Source organism: Talpa occidentalis, unplaced genomic scaffold (assembly GCF_014898055.3).
Source record: "Talpa occidentalis isolate TD23 unplaced genomic scaffold, MPIMG_talOcc4v2.1 talOcc4.17, whole genome shotgun sequence".
Classification (NCBI taxonomy): Eukaryota; Metazoa; Chordata; class Mammalia; order Eulipotyphla; family Talpidae; genus Talpa; species Talpa occidentalis.
The window spans coordinates 17,105,801-17,122,523 of record NW_023601754.1 but is presented as its reverse complement, the minus strand read 5'-3'; the positions used below and the strand labels follow the sequence as shown (position 1 = coordinate 17,122,523).

Sequence of the window (16,723 nt, the reverse complement as noted above, 5' to 3'; positions counted from 1 at the left end):
CTACCTGTTGTGGCCTGGGAAGAGGAAGAAGCTACTTTAAAAATAAGAATGATCCTGTCTAGCTCCATCTATATTGCTGTGAATGGCATGAGTTTATCTATTTTTTAAAGATTTATTTATTTATGCATACAAGAGTTGGGGTACAGGCCAGAGATGTGGGGGTGAGAGGATTCACCAGAGACAGAGTGGGGAACAGAACAGGCAGATTGACCAAAGTACACTGCTGAGGGGAGCAGCGGGCGAGTCAGGAGAGGTCTGCTGCGCCATGTGGGTAGCTACCTCACTGGCTGGGGATCGAACTTGTGCTGCAGATTGCTTCACAGTGCTGTGCTTAACCCCTTGTGTCACCAGGGAGACCCCAAGTTTATCTTTTTTGATTGCTGAATACTATTCCATTGTCTGTATATACCACATCTTCTTGATCTTGTCATCTATTTTTGGACATTTGGGTTGTTTCCATATCTTACCTATTGGAAATAGTGCTGCAATAAACATAGGCATGCAGGTATCTTTTGAATTAATGTTTTTGTACCCTTTGGGTAGATTCCTAGGAGTGGAATTGCTGGGTCATATGGTAGCTCCATTTTTAGTATTTTGAGGAACTATGCTCAGTGAAATAAGGCAAAAGGAAAAAAAATCAGATGATTTAACTTATAGGAGGAATATAGGGGAACCAAATAAGAGATCAGGAAAAAAAAAACTGAAAAAACAACAACATTAGCAGGCAACCAAAATCAGAGACATGCTGTGAGGGAGGGGGACAAGGGATGGTGATGGTTCACGGGTGAGTTGGTGGTGGGAATGTTACAGGGAATACACCTAAAAGGAGAAAGCATATTAGCATACAGTGTGCAATAATGAACAATGAGGTAAAAGATATAAATAAGATAAAAAAAACAAGAATGATCATGTTTGGAACCTAATGAAAGATTTATCCAGCCATGAGTGAATAATTGAACCCCAATGCCATTGAACCCTAATGGCATGGGCAATGGTATGCTAAGCTTTGAGGATGCCCTGGGGCATCAGCAGCATGAGCCTGGCCTGTTCAGTGCTTTGGGTTTGGTGTAAAGACCAGACTCTGCCATGCACGAAGAGGCCAGAGAGGAGAGGGTAAAATAACATGGGCTTAGGTTTTGACGGTCAGCTCCCTTCCGCTTGGGCTTCTCAGCTAAAGCATCACAGACTCGAGAATTTGAACTCATTCAGAGGGATAGTTTTCTATAATTCTACTTTCCTGGATATGTGTTAAGAGGAGCATAACTCTTCCCTTTCTCTTTATGTGTTAGAGCGCTCACAAAACAGGAGGTCTTTGCCTTGCACAAAATAAATGAATTTGTGTCAAAAGGATAACGGATGATTACATAGAAAATGCTTTTGGTTTTGGACCTTTGCTCCTTGTGCTTGCTACCTCTTTATTCTCCCCTCTCAGCTAGTTTATGACAGGTGATGTTTGTAAGGTACACAGCTCATTTGAAACCTCAAATGTAGATATGATAGTTTTCTTCTTCCTTTGAGGTTTCTGCTTCCTAGAAGTCTTAGTATTTCCCTCCTATGAACAAGAAACGCAGGGAAATGGACAGTCTTTGGATTTCAACTAGTCAGACCCACACTCACCTGTTATCCTATGAAAGTCCTGTGGTGTTTATGCCACTGTCCCCTTGGCAATACAAGGCCAAAGTCCATGAACAACCAAGGCTTTTTGGGAAATCGAGCAATGCAAGAGTGAGTGAAAAGAGATGTGAAGGTAAATTTGAAGGTAATTTAGACTTTCTGCTTTCTACCTACTTTAAAAGTACATATTAAAGAATTAGGAACATTCTTTATGCATTGACAAATGAAGCTATGGTGAAGGTCTTCAGCAATATGTACCTCGTTGAGAATTTGTCTTCATTCATGTGGGCCTGTGCCACACATGCACGACTTCAATTGGGTGTTTATTTACTGTCACATATGGATATCTTCAGGGACAACCCCTTTCCTCTTCTGAGATTGGTTTTCCTCCTGTTAGATCTAAAGAACATTTATTGAAGTTATACTGGTCACCAACTACACTTTCATATCTCCTTGGCGATGATTATGTTTATTTTTTATGGATAAAGAAACACAAATTCAGAGAGGGAAAATGACTTGAGGTTACACAGCCAGACTTGAAATCCAAGTTTGTTCATTCTAAATTCCGATCCACCTCATTTAGTTAGTATGACTGCATATTATTTCTTATTGTTACTCTTTCTTTTGTCCTATTTATGACTGCAGGATGACTCCCCTAATCAATAGTCAAAAGAATCATTGAAGCTACCTGGAACCTATAATATTTCAGATGCAAACCAAGACTTGCTACTTTATTATCCATTCATGATATACTATCTACTCAGCACCTATTGTATCTTCCACAGTATATTGGGACCTAGGGATGCAGCAGAAAATATGTCTATGTGACCCCCATCTCAGGAATTTAATATACCATGGAAGGAGGGCATGCAATAAATAAGTAACCAAATGAATAAGCAAAGTAGATAATTGTGATTCTATGACAAGGTCTTTGAATGAAATTGGAATCTGAGGCAGGATTTCAGTGTAGATGAGAACTTGTTAAATGGGGGTGGACAGAGAAAAGTGACATTTAAGTCAAGACCTGGAGGATGAATGAATCCAAGTTCATGGGCAAATTGGGAAAAGCCTTTCCTTTTTTAAGTGACTTAAAAAAAAGTTGTTTGGGGGTGGGTCTAATGTATTCAGATATACAAATACATTTTATTTCAGCTACTGGGAAGGGCACTACAAAGGTCTAGCGGTCAGAAGTTTAGTCTTGAGGGATTTGGTTCTGTTAGCTATATCTTATAAAGGATTCTGTGCAGATTGTGTTGTTTGGCTCGTGTGTAAGTTCTCTAGTCTCTACTTCTACCTGCAGTATATTCTACCTGAGAGGGTCTGCCATGTAGAGTTCCCTAGTGACAAGCAAAACTTCTGGAAGGGCGGTTTATTGTAAACCTTGGCATCTATGCTTCTAGATGGGCTGGTGGGATTGGCAAATGCCAAAAAAGCTGCCTGTGTCTGGAAGCAGTGGATGCTGAGGTCAGTCCCAGAGCACAGAAGCCTTTCTAAGTCTGCCTGGGGTGGTGGCAGACAGCATGAGTCCATCATTTCTACCATACTGCCAGCAGTAAATCGCAGCTGGTTATTGCTAAATTCTGGGATTTGCTTCTTGGAGAAAAAATAATTAACACTGGCAGGAGTTTGATTGCATTAATTCACAGAAAGAAACACCCAAATGATAAATCCATAGTGGGAGAACTGCCCATATGTTACAGATTGACTTAACATGGTTGAGGCATTAAATAAAAGAAGTCTGGGAAACAAAAACCTTTATCAGCTTTATTAGCATTGAACTCTGCGGCTTCCACTGGGGCTGACACACTTAATTAAAGATGCTCTGGTCTAATTAGGTTGCACATCAAATATACAAATACGAGCTTTTAAAAAAACCCAGCAATTGGATTTTGGGTTCCCTCTGGTGTGCATATTTACTGCAGCCCATCACTAAAGCCTTCTCCAGTGAGCTATGGACACTGTTAGGCAGTTCCGCCCCATCTTGGAGGACTAGGCATGGTGTTCCTTTGTACCAAACCTCTTTACATCCAGAGGAAATTGGAGGAAGCAGAGTTTGTCTTTTGTTTTTCTTTTTTTTTTTTCCTTTTTCTTAGAACAAGGATGGATTTTGGAGAATTCATCCATAAAGCCATTTTAACCATAGTTTCAATAAACATTATATTTATTTATTGAAATAATTGTAGTCATTGTTGTTGTTATCATGATCCTTTTCATTATGCTCATCATCACAAGCATTAGCTTCCACAGAAGCCCTAATTCATATTGGTTGCTCTTTTATAATAGCTAGTTTACTTATACTGTTTTGGCTTTGGGAAAGTTACTTAACATCACTTTTCTTGGTTATCTATTGCTTCCTAACAAATTATCCCCAAACATTGTGGGCTAAACAAGAATGCATTCGTTATCTAACCATTTCTCTGGATCAGGAATCTGAGCGCCACTTAGCCAGCCTTCTGCTTCAGCTGTTGGCCAGGCCTGTGGTCTCATCTGAAGGCTCAACTGGGGGACGGTGCTCTTCCAAGTTCACTCCTGGGTTGTTGGCAAGATTCTTTTCCTCCTGGGCTGCTGGAATGAGCACCCCAGTTCCATACTGGCTGTTGGCTGATAGCCTCCCTTAGTTTCCTTGCTACATGAGACTCTGTAGGGCAGTTCAGAGAGTAAGTGAAAGGACGTACATGATGGAAGCAATTGTGCTGTTAGAAATTAATCTCTGCATTTATAGTGAATTCAGCTTGCAGTCAAGGAGAGAGGGTTACATAGAACATGGCTACCAGGAAGCAGGGTGATGGTTACTTCGTGGTGGCTGCCTGCCACCTCACTCCTCTCTGGTTCTTCATTTCTCAAATAAAGCAACAATAATACCTATCTTAGTGGTTGTGAAATATAATGTGGGTTTTTAACAGTACCTGGTACATGGTAAGTTTTCAGTAAATAATAGCCATTGATGATTTCTTTCATCCTTCCAGTGACAATGTGGATTAAATATAAATATTCCCATTTCAGAGATGAAGAAGCAGAAACTTAAAAAGGTACCAGATTAGCAGTCAAAGACACTCTTCTGCATTATGCCTTGAAAATCCTTCAGCTTCCTAAGCTCTGATCCTGTCTCCTCAATGTGGGTTGGACAAAGCTTTGGTATAGACAAAGCTTTGGTATAGTTTCCCTACCTGCAGTCCAGAAAGTGCCATCAGGCAGAAACCTGGGGTAATTATAGTACTTTCATCCTTTATTTCTTGTCTCTCAAAGGCTCAAAGTTCTGTGAAGCTTGTTATTGATGCCTGAAAACAGGCATTTTATATATTCTATCTCATTTTCTAATTTATGGCTATATGGAAAAGTCAATCAGTTGTTATTTCAACATGGATAAAAGTAGAAATTGCCCTTGTTAATTCACTTTTTAAAAATTATATGCATTGATACATTTTATATCTTATTTTTTGTTGGGAGGCAGTGAGGCTAAGTAAATCTGGGACATAGACACTGAGGAAATCAGAAGAGCTTGACATTTGACAGCCCTGGGGTGGGGGTGCTTTTCAATGGTTTATCAATCAGATTTGCTTTGTCTTTGATGACCCTGCCCTTAAATAATTGCTCTCTAGTCATGGAACATAAAATGCTTGAAATCTATTTATAAAGCTCAACACTGGAGAAAGGAAGCCTGCAGAGACCTGGGTTATAGGCATCACACATCAGGGCAGAGAACAATGTAGTGAGGAACTTCATCTTTTTTTTTTTTTCCTAGTGGTGTGTTTCTTAGGTTTTGAGTAATCCATGGACTCTGCTATAAAATGGTGTCGTTTGGTTCAATTTGTGAGTTTTACTAGTCTCGACCTGTTTTCATTTTACCTGCAGCAGATGACGACATCTGTCTGGGAAAATCTGGTGGTGAATCTGTTTACCTAATGTGGGCAGTCAGAATGAGAACCAAGACAGCTTCCAGAACTGTACTCTGTAGTCATTATCTTGGAGAATGTTCTTTCCTTTGCCCAAGAATGAACTGAGTGGAACAGGAGGGTTGGATGGTTTAGCAGCTGCCTTACGCCACTGTCCACTAGAGCCAAGAATGTCTCTATCTCCTTTCTGATTCATCTTTTCCTTTCACCAAACTCTGGCAGCAATTTTGTGTCTCATTAACTTTATGAACCTTGGCAGCCCATGAGTCTTCTAAAGGTTCTTTACCAGACCTGCCCTTTCAGACCCATCTCAGGCTTACCTGACCTCACCCCATCCACAGTCACAATTGTACTATCCGTTGCTTTACCCTCACAGAAACTTGAGAGCTGACAACTCTATGTGTTTTCTTTTAAATTTTAGTAACGTATTTCATTTAGCTTAATATGCTCAAAATATTTCTTTCATGTGTAATCAATACAAGAAATCATTTGAGAATTTTACTATTTTTGGTACAAAGTCTTAAATCTGTTGTGTTTTACACTTACAGCACATTTCAAGTCAGATGTTAAATTTTCATTGGAAATACTTGATCTCTATTGAGATTTCATTAAATTTACAATTGAAAAAAATAGATTCACATTCCCGAGGTGTTCCAGACATTCATAAAATTTTCTAGTAATTAGTGGTTGTCTGTGTACTTGTGTAAGGTCTGTGTTCCCTGTTACATTGTCAGCTCTGGGGACATGTGGGATGCTGGTCATCATTTTCGCCCTCCTCTCTAGTATAGAACTTGGTCCACGGTGGGCAGCCAGGAGCTATTTTTAGTTTAAATGAAGGGATGAAAAGATGTATGTATGTTTAATGCTTTTCATTCTTAGAAAGACCTCACTAAGTCTCAGAAGGTCTAGGATCAAATCTCAGTTCCTTGGCTTGGGAATTTCTTTTAAATGTCCTTGCTTATCAGAAGGTGACCAAAGGGTTAGCATGTCTGCCTCAAGAGTTGTTGTTCTGGATCATGTTGCTGTTGCTCTAAGTTTACAAATGAGACTGTGTCTAGTGGAGGGATAGTTATTGATATTTGGAAGTAGAGCCTGAAGAAATGTGCATTCTTAAGTACCCCAGGTTGTTCTAAAAAAAAATGAACCATGGTGTAGTATCTGCCAAAGTGCCTTAAGTTTGGGATAAGTCAAAGTCTAGTTTTGTGTGTGCCTCAGTCACTTACCAGCTTCATGTCTTTTGAAGCTCCTTGATGTATTGGGCCTTAGTTCCCTTCTCTATAAAATGAGGCGAATATTACCTCATTGCCTTATGGCATTGCCAGGGGGTGATCTGGTCAAGAGTCTGTCTGGAATTAACAGAACTCTCTGAGATGTAGTGGGTACTCACTGAGTTAGAGTTACTATAATGGATAATTTCCAACACATCAGCCAATGAAGAGAGCTAGGTGGTGACTTGGGCTTAGAGATGGTGATAATAAAATAATTTAGACTGTAGCAATGCTATAGACTTATTGTGTTTCAATTCCTACTGCTTAATAGCAGCTGCCTATGGGGCATTCTGTGTTGAGTGGTGGATTCTCTTTAAATGTCCTGAGTTGCCGGAGACTCAGGACAGGGTGCCTTGATGGTGTAGCAGGCCCTGCTCAGTTTATAATGGCAGCTCACATCTCACACGCCAGGAATCTCTGGTTCTTCTCAGTGAGACTTTTCAGGTCATCCAACATGGGTGGAGGGTGAGGGATTTGGGGGTTGAATGGTGAAAGAGTAAGAAGGGAGGTATGAGGTGTGGGCAGGTTTCTTAGGAACTCTTGGGATCCAGCCTCTCCTGGTCTTGTCTCCCCATGAAGGCCCACAAGGGTAACTGAGTGTCTCCACAGTGGACAGAGGGTCTCTGTTTAATGACCTGCTATTGTGACTCCATGTTGGCCTCTGTTGTAGACTCTGCATGGGTTTGCTCCAAGCTTCGAGGCCAAATTTGACTCTCCGTAAAGATCAACCTGTTGATTTTTGCATGATAGTTGACCACCTTTTCCCTTGATTTCTTTGGTGTGCCTCACTCAAACACTGGGAATCATTTTTCTTTATTCTTAATTAACTAGGGGAATTTTGTTTCTCTAGAAGTGGTTGAACCATTAGCCTTGCTGATAACATACAATTATTAAATTGAGGGTTTGCCTGGTAAAATTGGTGGCAGGGAATGGTGCCAGTCTGAGAAAGGTACCCTGAAGTGGGGTAATTTCCAGTCTTGTTCCAGTGAGGGGCCATGAGATAGGACATGGAGAAATGCCTGGGAAATTAAAAATAACCATTGAAATCCTTACAATTATGTTGTTTTTCTTATAGGTATTTAAGTAAAATGACTTTTTCTCCTGGTTCTTTGCATGACACACTTCTTAACTTTCATGTTTTATCATAAATGTCACTCCTTCAGAGATGCCTTTCCTAACCACCCTATCCTTGTCATTCCACTTCTGGGAAACAACAAATCCATCATTACTCCCCCAGCTGTCCAGCCTGTAAGTGAAAGCTCATTCTTGACTCATCCTTTTCCTCTTTCCACATATTTGATCAATCAGTCAGCCCCACAAAGTCAGCCCCTTAGATGTCTCTTGAGTTTTTCCTTGCCCTCCATCCTCACCTGCAGTCCCCAAGTTTAGACTCCCATGTCTTCCGTGACCCCATCACCTTCTAAATCTCATTTTCCTTCACTCTCATTTTTCTAGCCCATACCAGAGTGATTGCTCCAAAACTTGGTTTGGGGGTTAGGAACTTCTGCTAAGTCTTTTAATGAACTCTTGGTACTTCTGAAAGATGAGTGACCCCGTCAGTGCATACCCCCATCCCTGCCATGAGTCATACCTGCCACTTATGTTCTTATCTTGCTTTTATCACTGGTAGAGGATCCAGACTTTTCTAGTTTGGGATTTGCTCTTCTCACTTTGTTCTTCAGCCACCACATGTATGAACAGACAGGACCCCAGCACCTAATATACTCTTTCTGAATACTTTTTCTATCTGATGTGCCTCTGTAATGGAGCAGAAAGAAATGAATGTTCAAGACAGCTCATTGCTGATGCCCTGAGGCTGAATCCTAAGAAAGGTTACAGGAGGCCCTTCTGAGGGCTTTGGTCTCAGGCACACAGGAGAATGTTCTTTAGCAGCCATAGGAGAACTGTGAGAACATCATGGGAGTCTCCTTCTGTGGGGCAATATCCCTTGCCAAAACACACCTCTTATGGAGTATAACCCCTCCTCTGGAATAAAGCAGAGAAAAGTAGTCTAGAAATGCACCTCCAATTATAGGACACATTTCTGGAGTCCACTGATTCTCTTTTGAACAAGGACAAATTCTCCTAAAAACCCATGACTACCTTTCCACGTGGACCAAACTCTCCCCTCCAAACATCACCCCCCAACCTAGGAGGTCATTAATATTTACCCCATCTTTAAAATGATGAACTTGAGAGAAGGAAGATTAAGAAACATGTTCAAAATTATTTTCCTGTTAGTGTCAGAGCCACGGTTTGAACCTGGGTCTGTGTGTCTATAATGCATTGTTTATTTCAGTCCCATCACCCCAGTTCCAAGATAGAGAAAAATAAAACAATCACTTAAAATAACTTTTTAACATGACCTTTAAACAACTTTCCTAGTTTCCTCACTATGGGATGTTTACAAAGAGCATTCTCAACTTTTCAGGAGGAATTCAGAGACTGTGTAGGAGACATTGACTCCATTCAGCCACCAACACAAAGTGCCAGAGTTTATTTCCAGGGTGGAGAAAAGAGAACAAGAGAAGAATTCAGAGGAGGGGCAGCTGCTGAAAGAACTTGATTTTTTAAACTTATCAAACAATGTATGCTCATTGTGCCCATTTTAGATAAGACACAAAAGCCTAAGAAACAACGAACACGTAGTGAATACCATGTGAAAGTGTAGCGTGCATCATTTAGGTGTGTCTTCAACCTCTTCTCATTACTTTTCCCTCCTGCCTTAGGAAGCCAAGTCTTTGCTTTTTTTGGTATCTTCTTTACCTATTTCAACTTTATGACTTCCATAGAACTTCCTTTTTGTTCCATGATTCTCATAACTTTCCTGCTGCTCCTCATAGATGTTTGATACAGGAGTACCTGACCCAAGATGGGCTAATCATAGGCTCCCCTACCTCCTCTTGGATTTTTTTCTTTTTTTTAATAGTCCTCTTTTTTAAAATTTTATTTTTATATTCCCATACAATTGCAACCCCCTTATTTTGATCCCAATCCCTCCACCCCCCCATAGTGTGTTTCTGGTTCATAGTTGTTTGTTAATTTTGATTTTTTCTTTTTTATAGCTATTCTTTTTCCTGATCCCTTATTTAGGTTTTCTAGATTTCTGTTATGAGTGAGACCATCTGATATTTTTATTTTTATTTCTGGCTTATTTCGCTGAGCATGAGCCCTTCCAACTCCATCCATGTTGCTGCAAATTGCATGTGTTTATCTTTTTTGAAGGCTGAGTAATATTCCATTGTGTATATGTACCACATCTTCTTGATCCAGTCATCTATTTTTGGGCATTTGGGTTGTTTCCAAAGCTTAGCTATTGTAAATAATGCTGCTATAAACACAGGAGTGCAGGTGCTCTTTGGAATTGATGTTTCTGTGTCCTTTGGGTAAATGCCTAGGAGTGGAATTGCTGGATCATTTGGAAGCTCTATCTTTAGTAGGTTGAGAAATCTCCACACAGCCTTCCATAGTTGTTGGACTAGTTTGCACTCCCACCAGCAGTGCAGGAGCGTTTCCTTATTCTCCAGATCCTCGCCAACATTTGTTGTTGCTAGTTTTTTTTTTTAAATATGTGCCTTTCTCACTGGTGTGAGATGGTATCTCATGGTAGTTTTGATTTGCATTTCCCTGATTGCAAGTGATGTTGAACATTTTTTCATATGCCTGTTGGCCATTTTTATTTCCTCTTTGGAGAGGTTTCTTTTTAGCTCTTTAGCTCTTCTGCCCATTTTTTAACTGGATTATTTTCTTTGTTTTTGTTGAGTCTCATCAGCTCTTTGTAGATTTTTGTGATCAGTCCTTTATCATTAGTGTTGTGTGCAAAATTTTTACCAGTCGGTGGGGTTTCTCTTTGTTTTGGTTATTGTCTCTTTTGCTGTGCAGAAGCTTTTTAATTTAATGTAGTCCCAGCTGTTTATCTTTGCCTTCACTATCACTGCTTTGGGTGATGTGTCTGTAAAGATGTCTTTGAGGTGCATGTCATGTAGTATTTTGCCTATATTTCCTTCTATATATTTTATGGTTTCAGGTCTTATGTCTAATTCTTTAATTCACTTTGAGTTGGTTTTTGTGCATGAGGTGAGGTAGCAGTCAAGTTTCATTCTTTTGCATGTGGCGACCCAGTTTTCCCAGAACCAATTATTGAACAAACTTTCTCTGCTCCAATGTATATTCTTTGCTCCTTTGTCAAAGATTAGTTGACCATAAATCTGTGGGTTTATTTCTGGGTTTTCTATTCAGTTCCATTGGTCCATGTGTCTGTTCTGGTTCCAATACCATGCAGTTTTGATTATTATGGGTTTGTAGTATAGTTTGAAATCTTGGAGAGTGATGTCTCCATTCCCTTCTTTTTTTTTTTCCAGGAGGGTTTTGGCTATTTGGGTTTTTGTCACACAAAGAAATGGAAAGACATTCCCTGATCATGGATTGGAAGAATTAACATTATCAAAATGGCCATTCTACCAAAAGCAATCTACAGATTCAATGCTATTCCAATTAAAATTTCAATGTCATTCTTCAAAGAAATGGAAAAATATCTTTTCACATTTCTGTGCCTCAGTTTCTCTATCCATAAAGTGGTATTGTTCTGAAGATTACATTAGTTATTAAATGTAGACTTTTAAGATCATTGATGTGAACACAGTAGGTGCTATATAAATGTTCTTTGCAGCTAGTAATAGCACCAGTAGTAATAGTAGAAGTTGGAGTAATTATGGTAATATTATTTATTTTATGTGAAGAAGAATAGACACCAAAGTTGGTAATAGATTTCTGGTGGCATTTACATCTCTTGGTTCAAGTTTGTTTCTAAGATCTGCTGCAAATTTGTTCTGAGGTTGTGGTACCTTTTCTTGGATTCTGTGACTCAGTAAATTCCACTTTTATCTAATCTGGTTGAATTGAGTTTCTTATTCTTGCCACTAACAGCACAATAAATTTATTGAACTCTTAGCATGTTTAAGATAAATGAGTTAATAAAACAAATATTCCTGTCCATTATTAGAAATGTTAAAGTTCAATGTGTTGACATTTCTGCCTCAGATTTTTATTTTATAATAATTGTTATACAATATTATTATATAAAATAATATAATAATATTATATTGACATTGAAGTTGTCTTTGTCCCCCTGACGAGCTCTGTTTTCACCCTCCACCCCTGAGAAAACTAGCATCTTGGAGATGTCTGTTGCTTCCATAATTTTGTATATCAACTACAGGAGTCTGTATCAATAGATAATATATAGTATTAAAAGGCATTAGTGTTGTATTATATAGTGCTTATTCTTCCGCAGCTTGCTATTAAAACTCAACATACTTATAAATCAGTTTCTTTCAGTTTAAGTGTTGAATTTTTTATCGTTTGAATGTAACATTATTTATCTACTTCTGATGAACACTTAGGTATTTTCTCTTATTTATTTATATATTTATTTGTTTCACTCTCACAACCCATTAACATGCTTGTTAATTTATTGTTGTGTATGTGTGAACATTTGTTAAAAGTGCATATAGACCTTAGAGAAGTGCGGTTATGGTTAGCAAGGGCTGGAGGTCTTAACATTACTAGATGCTGTCAAATTGCCAAAATACACTTCTATCACTAGTGTGTGCATGGTTCTGCTAACATCTGGTATTGTTATTTAAAAATAAAGTGGCAGTCTTTTGGGTGCAAAGTGGTCTTTTATAGTTGTTTCAGCTATGTCTCTTCAATAAATAGAAAAATTGAGGAATTTTTCATGTAATTATTGATTATTCCTTTTCTGTAATTGAATGTTTGCAGCTTTTGCTACTTTTCCTACTGAATTCTTTATCTTTATTGTGTTAGGTGTCATAATTTCTGATACTAACCAATTGTCAGTTAAAGATATTCTGCCAGCCTATGGCCTATTTTCACAGTTGTTTAGAAACCAAAAATTTACTTTTAGTCAGTAGTCACAATCTGTTTCTTTATGATTGGAGCTTTGAGATGTCCAATTCCCTATCATTGGGTTACCAATATATTATTTTATATTTTCTTCTTAAAGTTTTGATTTCTGTTTTAGGTTTTATACATTTTATTTCACCTTTAATTTATTTTTAGTATCTAATTTTATTTTTCTTCCTTTATGAATATCATTTGTAGCAACACATTTTAATAAATAGACCATTCTTTCCTCACCAGTTAGTATTATGCCTTGTCCTTGTAAGAGTATAACACTGTCCTTTGGTGATCATGTAACTCTGTTCCTTGGTTCTCCATCGCATCCTACCCTATCTCATCTCATTCCTTTCTATTTCATGTTTTTTCTCTTGATTTCCTTTTTAGTTGCTATAGTTTAAGCATATTATCTTATGGGACACTCCTATAGTGGTTTTAAAACTTATCTGTGAATTCTTGGACACTACTGCCATCAAGAGATCTAGTTCACCAGCCCTTGACTTAGATGACCTTAGTGACTATTCCTAACTAGTAAGACGTGATGAAAGTGATATTGTGTGACTTTCCTTGCTAGGTCATAAAATACGATATAACTTCTCCCTGGTGCTCTCTCTTGAGAAACTTGCTTTTGGAACCCAGCCACCATTCCATGAGGAAGCCAAACAGCCATTTGGAAGGGGTAAGTACAGGCATACCTCAGAGATACCGTGGGTTCAGTTCCAGACTAACACAATAAATGAGTATTGCAATAAAGCAAGGCACACAAATTTTTTGGTTTCTGAGTGCATGTAAAAGTTATGTTTACACTATACTGTAGTCTATTAAAAATGCAATAATATTATGTCTAAAAATGTACATACTTTAATTTAGAATACTTTATGGTTAAGGATAGATTTGGACTTTTGGTGGTGAAAAAAAATCACTTTATTGCTAACAATTGCTAGCCATCATCTGAACCTTCAGGGAGTCATAACATTTCTGCTGGTGGAGGGTCTTGCCTCAGTACAGACAGCTGTTAACTACTCAGGGTGTTGGTGGGATGGCTGTGGCAATTTCTTAAAATAAGACAATGAAGCTTGTCACATTGACTAACTCTTCCTTCACCAAAGATTTCTCTGTTAGCATGCAATTGTGGTCAGTAGCATTTTGCCCACAGTAGAAGTTCTTTCAGAATTGGTGTCAGTCCTCTCTAACCCTACCGCTTCTGTAACAGCTAAGTTTATGTAATATTCTAACAGCATTGTTGTCATTTTCAGCAATGTCTATAGCATCTTCACCAGTGGTAGATACTGTATCAAGAAACCACTTTTTTTTCTCACCCATCAGCCAGTTGTTGATACCATTTCAAAAACCACTTTCTTTGCTCACTCCTCTTTCGTTTAAGTTTTATCATGAGACTGCCACAATTCAGTCATATATTCAGGATCCACTTCTAATTCTAGTTCTCTTGCTATTTCCACCATATCTGAACAGTTACTCTCTTCTCTGAACTCTTGCTTCCCTTAAAGTTACCCATGACTTAGAAGGAACTCCTGTTCATCTTGATATTTTGACTGGCTCCTATGAATCATGAATATCCTTAATGACATGTGGAAGGGTAGATCCTTTCAGAAGGTTTTCAACTTACTTTGCCCAGATCAATAGGAGGACTGACTGCCTATGGCCAAAAAATTGTGTGTTTTGCTTTTTTGTAATACTCATTTATTGTGGTAGTCTGGAACTGAACGCACAATATCTCACTTTCTTTGCTTGCCATTAGGAACAAGGTTCAGGTATTAGCTTGTTTATATCATCTCCTTTTTAGTCTGGAACTGAATGCACAATATCTCACTTTCTTTGCTTGCCATTAGGAACAAGGTTCAGGTACTAGCTTGTTTATATCATCTCCTTTTTATTCAGCACTTTTTTTAGGATTTCTGAGTAAAAGGGTGAATGCCTGTCTAACCTTGCTTGACATTTTAAAATTGCCATAGAGGTCATGCCGTTTTTATTAAAAGATATTATTCATGGTAGCCCAGAACAATTACAATAGTAACATCAAAGCTCACAGGTTACAGTTATTATAATAATGATGATTTCTGAAAAGTCTTGAGACTTCCCAAAATGTGATACAGAGATACAAAGTGAACACATGCCTTGGAAAATGACACCAATAGACTTGCTTTATGTAGCGTTGCCACAAACCTTCAATTATTAAAAATGCAACGTCTGTGAAGGGCAATAAAAAAAATCAGTAAAATGAAGTATGCCTGTATAAGTGTTGCAGCCATCAACCCAGCCTAGGTCGCAGCCACCAGTCATTTTCTACACTCATGCAGGGGAGTGAAGAGCCTTCAGATAATTCCAGCTATGAGCAGTACTTCAGCTTCCCTTGCTTATACCTCGTGGAACAGATGTCAGAGGTTCCCACCAAGATCTGCCCAAATTGTAGATTTGTGGGCAAAATAACTTAAATTTTAGATATTTTATTACACAGCAACATATTGGAACAATTTCCGCTCATTGATATTATTACTTCCTCCTTATAATTGTTTCTGCAACTCGTGGATCTTTTTCTTTCACTATGAATTTTAGGATCTGTTTGTCAACTTCCACAAAAATCCCTGTTGGGATTTTAATTGTAAGTGTATTGGATTTATAGATTAATTTGGAGGGACTTGAATTTTTAATGGTATTAATTTTCTCATTTTATAAATGTAGTCTATTTCTCCATTTGTAAATTTTTATATCTTTCAGTGATTTTTATTACATTTCCCCCATAAGTCTCACACATTTTAATAACTTCATTCCTTAATAATAATTAAGTACCTTGAATTTTTTTCTATAACATTTAATAATTGGTTTGTGCTCCTTGATAGCATCATTATTTATTTTTATTTTGAATTTTTATCCAGAGATCTTGTAAAATTAGCATTTCAGTTCTAATAGTTTTGTATGGTTTTTAGGATTGTATATTATTTTAATATTAAATGATTGTTTTCTTTTCATTTCTAATCACTAATTTTACTTCCGTTTCTTGGCCTTCTTCATGAACTAAGACCTCCAAAACAATGGAGTAAAATGATTATGTAGTTTATACTTTTTTTTTCCTGACTTTAGAAATAATATTTCTAATATGTGTGAATTTTATAGTGGGACTTAAAAATCAGTTTGAATTACATTAAAAATTTTTATTCTTAGTTTCCTAAGATTTTGTCATGAGTGAATATTAAATTTTATAAAATATTTTACCTTTATCATTTGAAATGATTGGTTTCCACTATTGAACCATCCTTGCACTTCTGGAATACAATCAGCTTGATTCTGATATCCTTTTCTGCTCTATAGGGTCATGAAAGCCACCAGACAACTAGAAATCTGATTGTCATATCTGGATTAGTTGGAAAATAGTTAACATTTGATGAACCACTCACCAATGACTAGCTAATTTCTTTTTGATCTTTCCTTTAAATCTAAATCTCATAGGTGGTATTGAATACTTCTGTGTAGCACATATGCTCATCTTATAACTCTATGAATTAAAATGTATTGGTAGGGTCAGATATGCTTAGCTAGCTCCATCCTTTTTATAAGATTTCCCACCAATTTTCTAACTAATAGCTTAACTGGCCACTGATGATCATTTCCCAGATATATCAGTTTATTAAAGGTTGAACAGTGGTGATGGACTAAGTCTATCTTTTTATCTTCATTTTTACCTGGAATTCTTTAGAAGAACTCTTCTCTCTTCCACCTTAACTTTCCCTCTCTTCTTTTTATTATTATTTTTAAAACTTCCCTGAGGTAGAATTCATATCGGGAAAGGAGGGGGTAAATATTTGATTAATCTCCTTTTTATTTTTTATTTTTCAATATAATAAGTTAGTTTCCTAGAATCCCCAGAGATAACTGTCTTAGTCTGATCAGGCTGCTGTAACAAAATAGTGTGGTGTGGGTCTTACAAACAACAGAAATGTATTTCTCACATCTAAGTGAAATACACTCCTTTGCCCTTGGGCACTTAGACTGGGAAAAAACATATTTTAAGAA

The 16,723-nt window shown here is 37.7% G+C and overlaps 1 long non-coding RNA gene across 3 annotated transcripts in view; it reads left to right on the top strand.

Annotated features, from left to right (window-relative positions):
• Positions 1–16,723, top strand: part of LOC119250377 (uncharacterized) — a 216,895-nt gene that overhangs the window by 58,899 nt on the left and 141,273 nt on the right. For 2 of the 3 annotated variants that reach the window (XR_008552429.1, XR_008552428.1), the window contains exon 4: positions 13,269–13,388. The exons of the other annotated variant lie outside the window; for it this stretch is intronic. This is a non-coding gene — a long non-coding RNA (uncharacterized LOC119250377). Of the gene's footprint in view, positions 1–13,268; positions 13,389–16,723 lie in introns of those variants that run through there. 3 annotated transcript variants of the gene reach the window in all.